This window comes from Poecilia formosa, unplaced genomic scaffold (genome assembly GCF_000485575.1).
Source record: "Poecilia formosa unplaced genomic scaffold, Poecilia_formosa-5.1.2 Scaffold653, whole genome shotgun sequence".
Taxonomy (NCBI): domain Eukaryota; kingdom Metazoa; phylum Chordata; class Actinopteri; order Cyprinodontiformes; family Poeciliidae; genus Poecilia; species Poecilia formosa.
The window spans coordinates 190778-205361 of NW_006800592.1; positions in this window are offsets into that span (position 1 = coordinate 190778).

A 14584-nucleotide genomic window follows, 5' to 3' on the forward strand; every position below is an offset into this window, starting at 1 on the left:
TCATTCCTGTGGCATTCGTACGGTGTGTAAATATTAAGAATTATCACCCTCCGGTCATTTTCATTAAACTCAATTCCAATGGCCCAATCGACGTTTAATCTGAGCACTTTAACCAACGGATCATACTTTTTATTCCATAAAATAGCAACCCCACCAGGTATTCTACCATGAACTATTCCATCTGTCAGATCAGTAGTAGATTCACCCACACCATAAAAGTCTTCATGTAGAAAGTTGAGTCCTTCCAAATCCTGTTTTGGTAAGAAAGTCTCTTGAACACACAAGACGTCACAGTTCGCCAATAAAGTATTTACAGTTAGACGGCGTAGCTTATCCGACTCCTTAGTCCCAACAGGCAATCCTCTTGCATTGTAAGAGACAATATTAATGTCCATCTACCAATATTGACTCGATAGCTCACGGACTCTCTAACCGCGCATCGGACACAGTGGGCACCACACGCTTCAGAGACTCACCAGAAGACCTTTCCTCGGGTTCTCTGGACCTACAGGCCTCGAAGAAGCGACGAACAAAGACACCAGCTGGCCATAGTTGTGGGTCAAACAAATCCATCATATCTTCGCATTCAACAGTAACATGAAACGAGCTGAATCTTTTCTGAAAGGTAACTTGTCCCTGTACCTTTTACCACTTAACAACAGGTGAGTCAGTCAGCAGCAGCTCTAACCACCGTACCAGCATAAACCCTCTCCCTCCCTCTGTCCCAGTGATAAAGGTGAGCAACACTGTGTTCAACTGCAACCTAGTTAGCATCATTCCAGAGAATCCATAGGAATTTCTCTGTCTTTGCTCTTTTTACAATTACACAACAACGACAATATATTTGTTGCTGACAGAAATTCAAACAATCTTTATAGAATGATTAAAAAACAGCCTCCTGTCTGGGCTACAGCCAGTCCACAGTTTTACCTTGGCTTCATTTAAATTACAGATATCTGTTGCCACGTCCCTCCTGACCCATCATCTCCTAAGTGAAATTAAAGCTGCAGTATGTAACTTTTATAAAAATATATATATTTTTTACATATTTGTTTGAACTGTCATTGTGTTGTGATAGTATGGCATGAGAGACAATGTGTGAAAACATTATTTCTTCTGCTTTCTCCCAGTGCTGTCTAGAAACAACCACAATCTAATGTGGTGCTGCTCATCCTCCCTCCCTCTTGCTCTGTGCTATGTTGCAGCTAGCATAGCACAGAGCAATGAAGAGTCAAAATGTGATTGCTCAGTCTATTTAGCATTGCTACCAATGACGGCATATAAACAGTTTTCCTGTAATGATAAGTTGTTTCTCCACCATTAGCACATTTAGCAATGAGTGAATGAAGTTGACTGACAGCACTAAGACCCTCCTCCTGGTTCTGATTGGTTGTTTTTGGAAAGTTACATTACTTTAGCTAGCAATACTAGTTCAGGGAGGAGACTGATTTTTTTCACAGATTATCTGTCTCATAGCAAACTGTCACAACATGGTGACAGCTTTAACACATACGGAGAAAACATTTTTTTTTATTAAAGTCATACTTGAATAAAATGCAGCATTTTTTTTAGAAGTCTGGATTGTTTTATGTGTATTTTGCACATTATCTGAGACTGTTGCAAGTGGGAAGAGACATTTCAATGAGATAAAACTAATAATAAAAAAATTTAAACAGCCTATTTGCTGTATGGTATGCTGACTGTTTCATGTAAAATTCACTAGCAGTAAATATTGTGCTAGTTATCAATATTGGACCAAAGAAAGCAAGGCATAGAGAGCATAGTCTTTAAAATTATGATGCTTTTAATGGGTCAGATAGACTCAAGAAACTGTAACAGTAGTTGCACAGGGGGGGCCCAATTTAATTTTTTGTCATGGGGCCCATGACAAAAAAAAATGTATACTTTATATATTTTGAGTGTACTAATTCTGTCATCCTCTCCTTGGGCTGCCACCTTATCGTGGTGGAGGGGTTTGAGTGTCCCAATGATCCTAGGAGCTACGCTGTCTGGGGCTTTATGCCCCTGGTAGGGTCACCCAGACAGGTCCTAGGTGAGGAACCCCCCTTCCAAGGGGCTCACTACCTGTCGGAGGGGCCAAAGAGGTTGGGTGCTGTGTGTTACAGGTGGCAGCCGAGGGAGGGGACCCTTGCGGTCTGATCCTCAGCTGCAGAAGCTGGCTCTTGGGACGTGGAACATCACCTCTCTGGTGGGGAAGGAACCGGAGCTAGTGAGTGAGGCTGAGAAGTTCCGGCTAGAAATAGTCTGCCTCATCTAGACACATGGCTCTGGTTCTGGAACCAGTCTCCTTGAGAGGGGCTGGACGTACTTCCACTCTGGAGTTTCCCACGGTGAGAGGCACCAGGCAGGAGTGGGCATACTTGTTGCTCCCCATCTTGGCGCCTGTACCCCACCTGTTGGTGGACACCTTCGGTGAGGGATGATATCAAACTGAAGAAGGAGTCCTATTGGGCTTTTTTGGCCTGTGGGACTCCAGAAGCAGCCAATGGGTACCGGCGGGTGAAGCGGCATGCGGCTCGGGTGATCGCTGAGGCAAAAACTCAGGCATGGGAGGAGTTTGGAGAGGCCATGGAGAAAGACGTCCGTACGGCTTCGAGGCGATTCTGGCCCACCATCCAGCGTCTCAGGACGGGAAGCAGTGCAGCACCAACCCTGTTTAAAGTGGGGATGGTGTGTCGTTGACCTCAACTCGGGACGTTGTGGGGTGGTGGGCAGAATATTTCGAAGACCTCCTCAATCCCACCAACATGCCTTCTGTTGAGGAAGCTGAGCCTGGGGACTCTGGGTCGGGCTCTCCAATCTCTGGGGACGAGGTCGCCGAGGTGGTCAAAAAGCTCCTCGGTGGCAGGTCCCCGGGGGTGGATGAGATCCGCCCGGAGTTCCTTAAGGCTCTGGATGTTGTAGGGTTGTGTTTTTGTTTTGAAAGTTTCATAAAGACATGATGTGAGGAAGAAGTGGGAGATATCTATAAAGAGAGACGGATTCACTGCAGCACGGATGAATTTCACATCGGATTTTGGATTCGTCGACTGAAAAACATAAACATATATATATATATATATATATATATATAATTCAGTATTAATCATTATTTATTTGTGCCATTATTAATCTTTATTTATTAGTGTTTGTATAGTTATATAAAATATGTATTGATATTACTAAATAATTTATTAAATAAATTATGAACGGCTGTGTGCTTTGTAATATGCTCTTCATACATCGATATCAGAATATTCCATTCCTGTTCTATTGTTATAGCCACTAAGCATATTTAAATATGATGAACTATGTATTAAAAACATACTTAAAAAATACAATTGTTTATAAATGTTGTTTTGATAGATGTTTGAATATGGTTTACAGTAACAAAAAAGTGTGTCATGATCGATTAAATGCGCTGATACGTCATTGTGCTGCTAAACACATAAGGCTGAGTGGAGTGGTGTACCTCTCCAAGATGGCTGCCCTAAATCTCGTCAGCAACAATAGGCGAGAGCGGTCCATGAGGGTCTATCCTTATATTATGTCTATGAGTTTTGCTGAAGTAATTAAAGACACAAGTTCAAATCCATGCTGAGAGCGGAGCTCCTTCTATCAGTGCTCCTCCGCAGCTCTGATTGGCTCAGCAATGTAACGTGATCCTCTGCAGAAAGTGATAACAAAGCGGGGCGTCATCACGACTTTACACAAGTGTGTCTTTACCTCCGCGGCAGAGGCTCCGCCGAACCCCTTAGACCGACTCATCGAACCCTTGGGGTTCGATCGAACCCAGGTTAAGAACCACTGCGTTATTGCTTGGATTTTACGGCGCCACCTTAAGACCCTGAACTTCACATTTTAACGGACAAAAAGCGCAACGCGACTTGGATGTAACGAGTAACGCGACGGTTTTGTAGAAATGTAGTGAAGTAGAAAGTACAGATACTTACTGTAAAATGTAGTGGAGTAAAAGTAGAAAGTATCCATTATTAAATCGACTTAAGTAAAGTACAGATACACGAAAATTGTACTTAAGTACAGTAACGAAGTACTTGTACTTCGTTACTTCCCACCACCGTTAATAAGCAAACTTACCTTTAGCTAGCAACACGTTAGCAGCCTTCATCCCTCCGGGCTCTTTTTCCATCGGTTGTTATCCTGTTGTGTTGTCGTCTAACTCGGACTAGAACGTCACCAGCTTGAATTTACCAAAATTACTAACTATTGTCAAGACCCTCCGGTCTTTTACCGCGGCAATATTGTGCGAGTAAAAATGGCGAATTTGAACTGTGTCTGTTATCTTCCCTGCGTTCAAGTTTTTTTCTTATCTTTATGGCGTTTTTTTTTATTGAGTGACTGGGACAAACAGATGTAAACCACTGAACATGAACCAAAGGAAGAGTCCAGAAGTGATTAAAAGGAGCTTGATTACTGACAAGGAACAGGTTGCAGATTGGTAACAAGGGGAAGGTGAGCATGGAGACCAGGCAAACTGGCTGAGGAAGAAAGGCAGAGGGCACAGAGGAGCAAGAAGGAGTGATTCATACTCTTTACTGGTTGATGCCTGTGCTGCACCATGTTGATGTTTGTCAACCACCATTAAAATCTAATTGAAGAATAAGAATAATCAAGGAGTAACAGTCAAAACATAATGTCAATGGAACAAAGAATAACTAAACACAAATATTAAATATCTAACAACAGATTGATCAAAAGCAGTGGTCTCAAACTGCATTCCTCAAGGGGTAGCGTTCTTTAACTTTTAGATGTGTCCCTTGTCAATTTAACTGTCTCACTAGCATGCAGTCAAGTTCTACAGAGTTCTGATACTAAGGTGATATTGGAGTCAGGTGAAGCAGAGAGATTAGGTGTTTACTACAAAGTGCAGTCTGCTAACTGTGAAAATGTGAACAAACAAGGAGGCAAGCCCATAAAACATAAAATTTGGACTTTTGTTAGGACAGTTTATCAGGAGGAAATATTAGTGGGTGGACCAAAGAGTCTCATAATTAAATACCCCTGTCCTAGAGGAACAACCAAGTCTGCTCATGACTATTAATACAGAATATTGTACTAGCTCTATGACAACACAGCTGTGACTGCCTCAGCTCTGAACAATGTCAGGAATTTAAGTTCCTCCTTCATTAAAAGGCAGACTTTCCTGTCAAAACAAATTTTAGCTGATAGAATGTGCATCTCTTAATTCTTTCTTTCCCACCTATTACTAAAAATAGAATATAATTCTCAGGAACAGCTGAGAATTGGAAGCACACGCCTTTTTAAGAAATGGCTTGTATTCTCAGGAATTGCTACTTACATAACACTTATCTAATCCAGCGGAGCACAAAGCACAAAGCACTACATTCAGTGATTCACCCATTTATACACAAAATCACACACTGAAAAAGAAGCAACTCACAGTGGATTCTGTTTGTTTGGGTTACTTGTACTAAATATAAACCGAACCAAAGTCCAGCCAGTAGCGGATGAGTGAATCTGGTCTGGACTCTGTGAATCAGAGTCATGGTTTTAGGAACTTTATAGAACCACAGAAGACCTGCTCTGTGGTCCAGGAACACTCCGGCTCTGGAGGAAACTGGACCTGAGATGGAGGTCCAGATGTTGTTGTGACCAAACTTAAAACCATTTTCTTCCAGGCTGCTGAAAATGAAGTTGGTAATTGTTCAGAAAATAAGTCAAGTGCAACTTTTCGGACCGGAGTGACAGGAGACCACAGTTCTGCTCTGCTGCTGCCCAAAAAGTCCGGAATAATGTTTTGTCTCTGCCATGTTCGGCTTTAGCTTTCTGACCCACATGCAAAATCAACAAGCCAGAGTAAGATAAGATTTTATTTTCTTTCTTAGTCAACAGGCAATTCTTCTGAGTCCTTCTGGGGGGCGGTTGTGTCAAACAATCGGGGGAGTCTGGAAAGAGAGTGGGGTTACTGGTGGCTCAAAAAATAGATGTTCAGTGACGCAAAGAGAAAAGGCTTACTTAGAATCGCTATGGTTGAGGCATGGGGGAATTGCCAAGGTCCAGTGTGGAAGGATTGGAACGGGCTGGTTTAATAAGAGAAACATGAAACACTGGGTGGATCTTTAACCCATCAGGAAGCCTGAGGCGTACGGCTGAAGGACTGAGAACAGAGGTTATTTCAAAGGGACCAATAAAGCGAGGGGAAAGCTTACGATTGGATGCTTTGATATTGATGTCACGAGTGGATAACCAGACCTCTTGTCCAGGTGAATACGACGGTGCAGGGGTTCTCTTACGATCAGCCCATCTGCGGTTTGCCTCGGCTGTCCGGTTGAGAGCAGCCCTGGTCTGAGCCCAGATGCGTCTGCAACGGCGGAGGTGATGATGGACAGAGGTGACGGATATTTGTTGCTCGTCTGATGGAAACAGAGGAGGCTGATAACCAAGAGAGGACTCGAAAGGTGATAGGCCAGTGGCTGTTGAGGTGTGGCTGTTGTGGGCATACTCCACCCAAGGCAAGTGCACACTCCAGGATGAAGGATGTGACGAGCAGAGACAACGAAGGGTAGCTTCAAGCTCCTGGTTCAGACGCTCAGTCTGACCATTAGTTTGGGGATGAAACCCAGAACTGAGGGTTACCTTAGCTCCAAGTGCCGAGCCAAACTCCTTCCAAACTCTAGAAACAAACTGTGGACCTCTGTCCGACAGAATCTCTGAGGGGATGCCATGCAGACGAAACACGTGTTTAGTTAGAAGATGGGCAGTTTGCATGGCAGTAGGAAGTTTACGTAAGGGAACTAGATGGCAGGCCTTAGAGAAGCGGTCAATGATAGAGAGAATGGTGGTGAAACCCTGTGAAGGTGGTAGTCCAGTAACAAAGTCTAAAGCTATATGCGACCACGGACGATTGGGAACTGGAAGAGGTTGAAGTAACCCACTAGGGGGTTGATTACGAGTCTTATTGCGAGCACAAATGGGACAGGCAAGCACATAGTCCTTGACATCTCTATACAAAGATGGCCACCAAAAGTTTCGTCTGATTAGCGAGACTGTTCTGTTAATGCCAGGATGACAAGAAAATATTGAAGTATGGGCCCAATGAATGAGACGAGCTCTAACGGATGAAGGAACGTACAGATGGTTGGGTGGTGTATTAATGGGACTGGGTTCAGTCTGTTGAGCAGCCAGAACCTGGTCTCTAACCCTCCAAGAAAGAGTTCCGATAATAATTGATTGTGGAATGATCGTGGTTTCAGGCATGTCATGATCAGGGGAAAACTGTCTCGAAAGTGCATCCGGCTTGGTGTTCTTGGATCCAGGTCTATAAGAAATGGTAAAATTGAACCTGGAGAAAAAGAGGGACCAGCGAGACTGTCTAGGATTTAATCTCTTGGCCTGTTGAAGGTAGGCTAGATTCTTGTGATCTGTCCAGACAACAATGGGATGCTCAGCCCCCTCTAACCAGTGACGCCATTCATCAAAAGCCATCTTTATTGCCAGGAGCTCTCTATCACCTACATCATAGTTTCTCTCCGCTGGTGAGAGACGACGGGAGAAGAATGCACAGGGGTGCAATTTGTCATCAATGGAAGAAATCTGTGACAGAACTGCCCCTACTCCTGAATCAGAGGCATCCACTTCAACAATAAACTGTCTAAATGGGTCTGGTTGAATGAGGATGGGTACATTGGCAAACCTCCTCTTCAAATCTATGAAACTTTGTTCAGCTTCAGGGGACCAACTGAAACTAGCCTTGGTGGAAGTGAGGCGGGTAAGGGGAAGAACAGTTTGGCTATAGTTTTTAATGAAACGACGGTAGAAATTTGCAAACCCCAGCTGCTGAAGCTGCTTGCGAGACGTGGGAGTAGGCCAGTCCAAGACTGCTTGAACCTTTGCTGGATCTGTCTTCACCTGCCCGCTTCCCAAAACATAACCAAGGAATGTTACTGAAGAGGCATGGAATTCACATTTCTCCGCCTTGATGAACAGCCGATTCTCCAAAAGACGCTGGAGGACCAGGCGGACATGTGTCTTGTGTTCCTCTAAAGATCTTGAAAAAATGAGAATGTCGTCAAGATAAACAAAGACAAACTGATTAAGATAGTCCCTGAGGACATCATTGACTAACGACTGGAACACCGCAGGTGCATTCATGAGGCCAAAGGGCATAACCAAATACTCAAAATGGCCAAGAGGTGTCCTGAATGCCGTTTTCCACTCGTCTCCCTCCCGGATTCTGATCAAGTGGTAAGCATTACGGAGGTCGAGTTTAGTAAAAATGGTGGCTCCCTGAACGAGTTCAAAAGCTGAGGCAAGTAATGGCAGGTTCTTACAGTTAGCAATGTAGTGCCCTGTTTGACCACAGTAAAGGCACGCGCCAGACCTCATGCGACGCTGTCGTTCTTCAGGGGTTAGTCTGGTTCTTCCTATTTGCATAGGTTCCTCTGGGGATTGATCTGTGGGGGCAAAATTGAATTCCACTCTGTTTGGGCATATACTCAGTTCTCTCTTAGAACGGGTCCTGTCTCTGACCCTATTGTCAATCCTGATAGCCATAGAGATTAGATCCTCTAATGAGCCTGGTTCATCTCTGTAAGCCAGTTCATCTTTAATGTTCTCGTTCAGAGCTTGTAGAAAAGCTCCCTTCAATGCCTCTGTGTTCCAACCAGAAGAGGCTGCCAGGGTTCTAAAGTCAATAGCAAAATCTGCTACAGCTTGACGACCCTGCTTTAAATTCCACAGCTTGCGGGTGATATCAGAACGTGATTCAGTATACCCAAATGTCTGTTTAAATGTGGACACAAACGAGTCATAAGTTCCCTGAAAAACGACTTGCTGTCCAAAATTAGCCTCCGCCCATTTTAGCGCTCTTCCCCTTAACAAACCAGTCTCACCGTTCTTTTCACTTTTGTAGCGAAGGTACAATTCATAATTTTTTGTTGTTATTTATTGTTTTATTATTTATTGTCTTATTATTCAGCATAAGCAGTTTTTTGTCAGTGTTTGCTGTGAACATTGCTAATGAAGCCTGTATGTTGCTGTAAAACTTTCTCTCCTCCTCTCTATAATGTCACAGCAATCAGTTTAAGCCAACTTGATTTTCAACATGTTGAACTTGACTTTGAAAAGTTAACCACAGTCATGCAACTCTTAGCTTGTATGTGGTTTCACACAAACATTTTAGGAATCCAGCTCTGCTGGTTCTGGCGTTGACAGTAAAACATCCATCTAAGTGCCATCAGTGGACTTTTTGTCCACGTGACTCTTTGCATGTTGAGTAGTTTATCTCAATCTTCAGACAAAGCTGCTATCAGTAACAGACTGTATGAGTTTTATTTCCTTGAACAATAAACTGATGTTATTTCCCCATGAAACAAAAAGAATGTAACTTACCTGTTTCCCAGTCACAAAATGTTTTACACCCATTTCTTGGAAATTTGAACCAGGAAACAAAACTTGTTTGTTGGTTCCAAAATCAGACAAAACCTATAGATTTTGTTCCGATTTCAGAAAAGTCAATAGCATAACCAAACCTGATTCATATCCTCTACCTCGTATGGATGATTGCATTGACCAGATTGGTAATGCTAAATTCATTAGTAAGATAGACCTACTAATGGGTGATTGGCAGGTCCCTTTATCTAAAAGGGCACAAAAAATCTTTGCTAGTGGTTTGAATTCATACAACGTTATGCTTTTTGGTTGAAGAACGCACTGGCAACTTTTGATGAATAAAGTTGTTGGGCATTTAGAGGGTTGTGCTGTGTATTTGGATGGCATTACTGTGTATTCAGGTACCCGGTCTTCTCTCCTTGAATGACATTATTTGACCTTCTGGCAGATGCATTGCAGCCTTCCTCTTGAATATGCAGTGAATGCAACCAAATGAGAGTTTGCTCAAGCTCTTATCAATTCTTATCTTGGTAATCAAGTGAGTCAAGGCAAAGTATGTTCTGTTCATGCAAAAGTATAGGCTATTGAAAAGTATCCACCAACAACAAGTAAGAAGGAACTCATGAAATTCTTGGGTTTATTTGAATACTACAGAGCCTTCTGCAGAAACATTTCAACTGTGGTTGCACCGCTGACAGATCTTTTGAAAAGTAATGTGACATACATTTGGTCCCTGTCTGTCAGCAGGCTTTTGAGGAGGTGACGAAGTTGTGCAGTTCTCCTGTCTCGATGGTCCCTGATATAAGTAAGCCATTTAAACCCCAAGTTAATGCCAGGCATTTTGGTACAGGGGAGTCCTTTTGCAAATGGGTGGTTTTTCAATTAAAATATTTATTTTCTAAGAAATTTAATAGACATCAGCTTACTTACTCAGTTATTGAAAAAGAGACTCTTGCTCTTATTTCGTTTTTACAGCATTTTGAGGTCTATGTGGATTCAGGGCCTTTACAGATTTCACGGATCAAAATTCTCTGACCTTCTTCAATACTTTTTTCTGCCCAAATCAGACTTATGTGATGGTCTCTGTTTCTTCAGTCTTTTTTCCTTGGACAATGCCATCTTTATCAAGAGCACCAAGTCAGTAATTTTGTTTTTTCCCTTGTCTCTAACAAAGTCACTTCAAGGTAACAGCTGTTGACTTTGGGATTGAACCTGAAGGGACCTAATGTTTTTGGCAACACTTTATTTGAAGGGGTGATCATAAGCTGATATGACACTGTCATGAACATGAAGAAGTACTTATGAATATTCATAACTGCTGTCATTTGGTGTCATTCGGTAAATAATTAAATTTTTAATGCAAAGTTGCATTAAAAGTCCATTAAAATGCCAACTTTGCATTATTTGGTACATTTAGTCAAGTGAAGTGAAGTCAAGTGTACTTTATTGTCAAAGATCTATGTAACCCTGTTACAAAGCTCTATGTAACACAGAAGTTTGAAATTGCATTTCACCAGTCTCCAATGTGCAGTTAAACTAAACATATAAATAAGACATTGACAGTAACCCCTCGCCCCTCCCCTCCACACACACACTGCAATACACTGTGCAATAAGAAGACAATAAGGCCATAAGAAGAATATATAGATGGACAATAAATACACAATCACACACACACACAGTGTAATTAGAAGACTAACATACTGATGGACAATAATATACACAAAAACACACACACACACACACACACACACACACAGCAGCAGCATAAGTGCAATTAGTGGACTTGCACTAATTACCTAATTACCTCACATTACCTTACAGGTAATGTGAGGTAATGCAGATTTATACACTTTAATTCAAAGTTGGCATTTTAATTGACTTCTAATGCAACTTTTAAAGGAACTTTCTCTTAAAAGTGTCAGTATTTACCAAATGACACCTCATGACAGCAGTCAAACATTCATAGAAAATTATTCATGTTCATGACAGGTTTTATGTCATAGTTATGACAGTGTCATATCAGTCTTATGAACACCCCTTGAAATAAAGTGTTACAATGTTTTGCTCCATCTCAGCTGGACTGAGATATTGTCCAGCTGATGTACTTTTTTTCTCTTCTTTTCCAGATGTTAATACGCGGGTTGCCCAGGGTTCCAGTGAGGATCCTGTTTTGAAGGGATTGGTGGGGGTTGTACCGGCTCGAGGCCTTTATTTTGGGTCTCTCATAACATCTTTCTTTCAGAGCTTCTAATTGGTGCTGATTGGAAATGGAGGCAGCTGGCCAGTGTCTCCAGAGCAACTTGAGATCCACCTTAAGATGCATCACTCTCTGCCCATTTCCTCTCGTTTTGTCTCTCTTTCTCTCTCTCCTCTTCTTCCCTTTCCTTGATGTCTTTTCTCCAGTCAGTCATGATTTTTGTTAAACAAAGTTAAACAAAAGGGTTAAGTTAAAATCTAATTTTAACTTATCCCAGGCATTGCTTCCCTTTAATTTGTTATGGTTCTAGAGCCAGACTATAACTCTAGCTTTTCCAACTGGGTAAACTTCCCTACTCAGACCTTAATGCCAGATAATTCAAAGCTTTCACAGTCTCCACTGATCAAATGCTGCAAAGCAGCGCCATCTTCAGGTTGTAATTGGAAAGTAGTTTTTAAGTGAGTGTTTTCAGCCTTCATGAGCCAAACACCAATCTATAGACTAGAGGAAGAATAATTAACTAAGAAACACAATTCAAAGGAATATATGATGTGCTATTCTAATAACTGTTGAGACATGAGTCAGCTTTTAATTCCACCTTTAAGTCTCCCTGTCTATTTGTGTTACTTCTTTAACTGTTTAGATATACATTTACCTCATGGAATTGAACCTATATTACTACACTTAAACATTATTCACAACCTTTTAAGGCGCTTTGTATAATGTCTCAGACGCAGGCCAACAGCGCCATCTCCAGGTTGTGGTTGAAATGCAATTTCCAGGTGTGATTCTGATGTTTATGATAGTTTCATTCATTCTTTAAAAGATAATTTCTCAGTTTTAAATATTTAGATTGGCTGTTGGTTGAACATAAATAAAGTTAACTTTGATTTTTCAGCTTTTTGGCAGTATTTTTGAATTTGAATTTAATTAATTAACATTGATGCTGCAGTAAGAGCTGATGGATCCACTTTAGTATGTCCACTTAAGTATGTTATCACTTCCTAACATTTTGCTTTATGATTGGTTTTCCTCAAAAGAACTGAGGAATAGAGAAAACAGTTTAGGCTGAGACATGAAGAGGTGGAGCTGAACAGCAATACAAAGATTTCAGAGCTCCTGAAAGTCTGGATCCATGAAGATTTATTTTGCATTTATAGGATATACAACACACAAATACAGAAATAATACAATAAGAATTTTATTTACAGTGATTAAAAATAGATTTATTCTACATAACCAATGGAAATAAAGCAATAATAAATAATACCTGTGTCATGAAACAACCCAACCTTCCTGTAAAAGGCAGGGTGTCCAAAGTCGGTCCTCGAGGTTCTGGCATCCTGTAAGTTTTAATTCTAGTCATTAGCTTCTCAGCATGTCAATGTTCTGCAGAGGCCTGCGAGTGAGCCATCATTAGCAGGCCTCTGCCTGTTTGTGTTTAACCAACATGCAGGATCCCGGCCCTTGAGGACTGATTTTGGACGCCACTGCTTTACTCCTATTTGGCAGAGGATAAAGAACAGCCACCATGCTGAATTACTTCTATGAGGCATCTATACAGTTATGACATTTTATGTCCAAACTTGAAAGCAAACTCAATGACCTAAGCTGCATTTTTTTATATTGTAGATATGCTTGTATCCTTAATAGCAGGATCAGTCAACCACAGTATGAAAAAGGTGTTTGTTCATGAGGTCCAAGTTGCTGCTATTTACAGACTTGGAGAGGTTTCCTATAACCTGGTTTAGTCAATTTTCTTTTTATAATATACTTTGCAAAGAGAACTACGACCAGGAAAAGTCAAAGTGTCTATAATAGTTAATCTATGTGACAGCCAAGTGTTTTTGTTTAATGTGTAAATTCAATGTATAAGTATTAATGAAGCTAGTTCCACATTTTTCACATGTAAAAGGTTTCTCACCTGTGTGAATTCTGTAATGGTTTTTTAAGTTACCCTGATATCTATACCATCTTAAACATCTGTCACATTTGAAAGACCCTTTCTTTGTGCCAGTATCAGACTGACTCTCTGACACAGAGCAGCTGCTTCCTTCCTGATCTTTGCTCTCAACCACTGGAGAGACATGAAGGGAAAGCTGCTCTGTTCTTGTCTCTTCTTCACTCATATCATCTCCCTGAAGAGTAGAAGTCTCAATCAAAGCAACAAACTGCTTCTGGACAAGCTGCTCTCCCTCCTGACTGCTGCAGAGGTCCTTCTGGTCCTGTCCAGTTGGTAAATGTTCTGGTGGCTGCTGTTCATGTCGAACCACTAAAGAATCTGGTTCCTTCTTTTCTTGTTCTGAGTCAACCTCTTCCTCTTTAATCTGTTTAGGTTCTGCTTCCTCCAGGTCATGACTGGACCTCCTCTTGTGGGGACATACCTGGGGGATGACAGACATTTCCTCCTCCGTGGGGATAAGTGGCTTTTGGAGGTCTGTGGTGACAATGGAAGACATCATTAATATAAATAAATTGATGACCAGTTCATTATTCAGTCTGGTTGTTCCTGGAGATCCGGGACTGTAACTACATGAAGAACTGTCCTCCCAGCAACCTTCACATGTCCACAACAGAAAACTTGGTGTGAATCAAAAAACTGCATGTGACTGCAGCCAGGTTGCAGCAAGATGGCTTTCATCTCTTTAAAGAAGTGGCCAGGCATTTTTGAAGGTACAGCTGGCCACACATACCTATATTATACACACTTTCTCTGAAACATAATGAACAAAGGCAGTAAGACTGCACAATGTAATTCATGCTGACTTTAAATTTTGATTATAAATAAACGTTTTTCTGAAAACACTACTATGACCACTGGTAGCATTGATATGTTTACTCAGTGCATATACTTGAACTTCACCTGGTTTTTCAGAGACTAACAAATTTTCTGTTTGTGCTGCAACATCTTGTCCTGAGCTACAAAGCTAGCAACTTCTGTAGCATCATAGCTAGCAGCTAAATCAGTTCCTGTTCAGCGCCGTTTAGCAGCAGCTGGAGCTGCAGCAACTG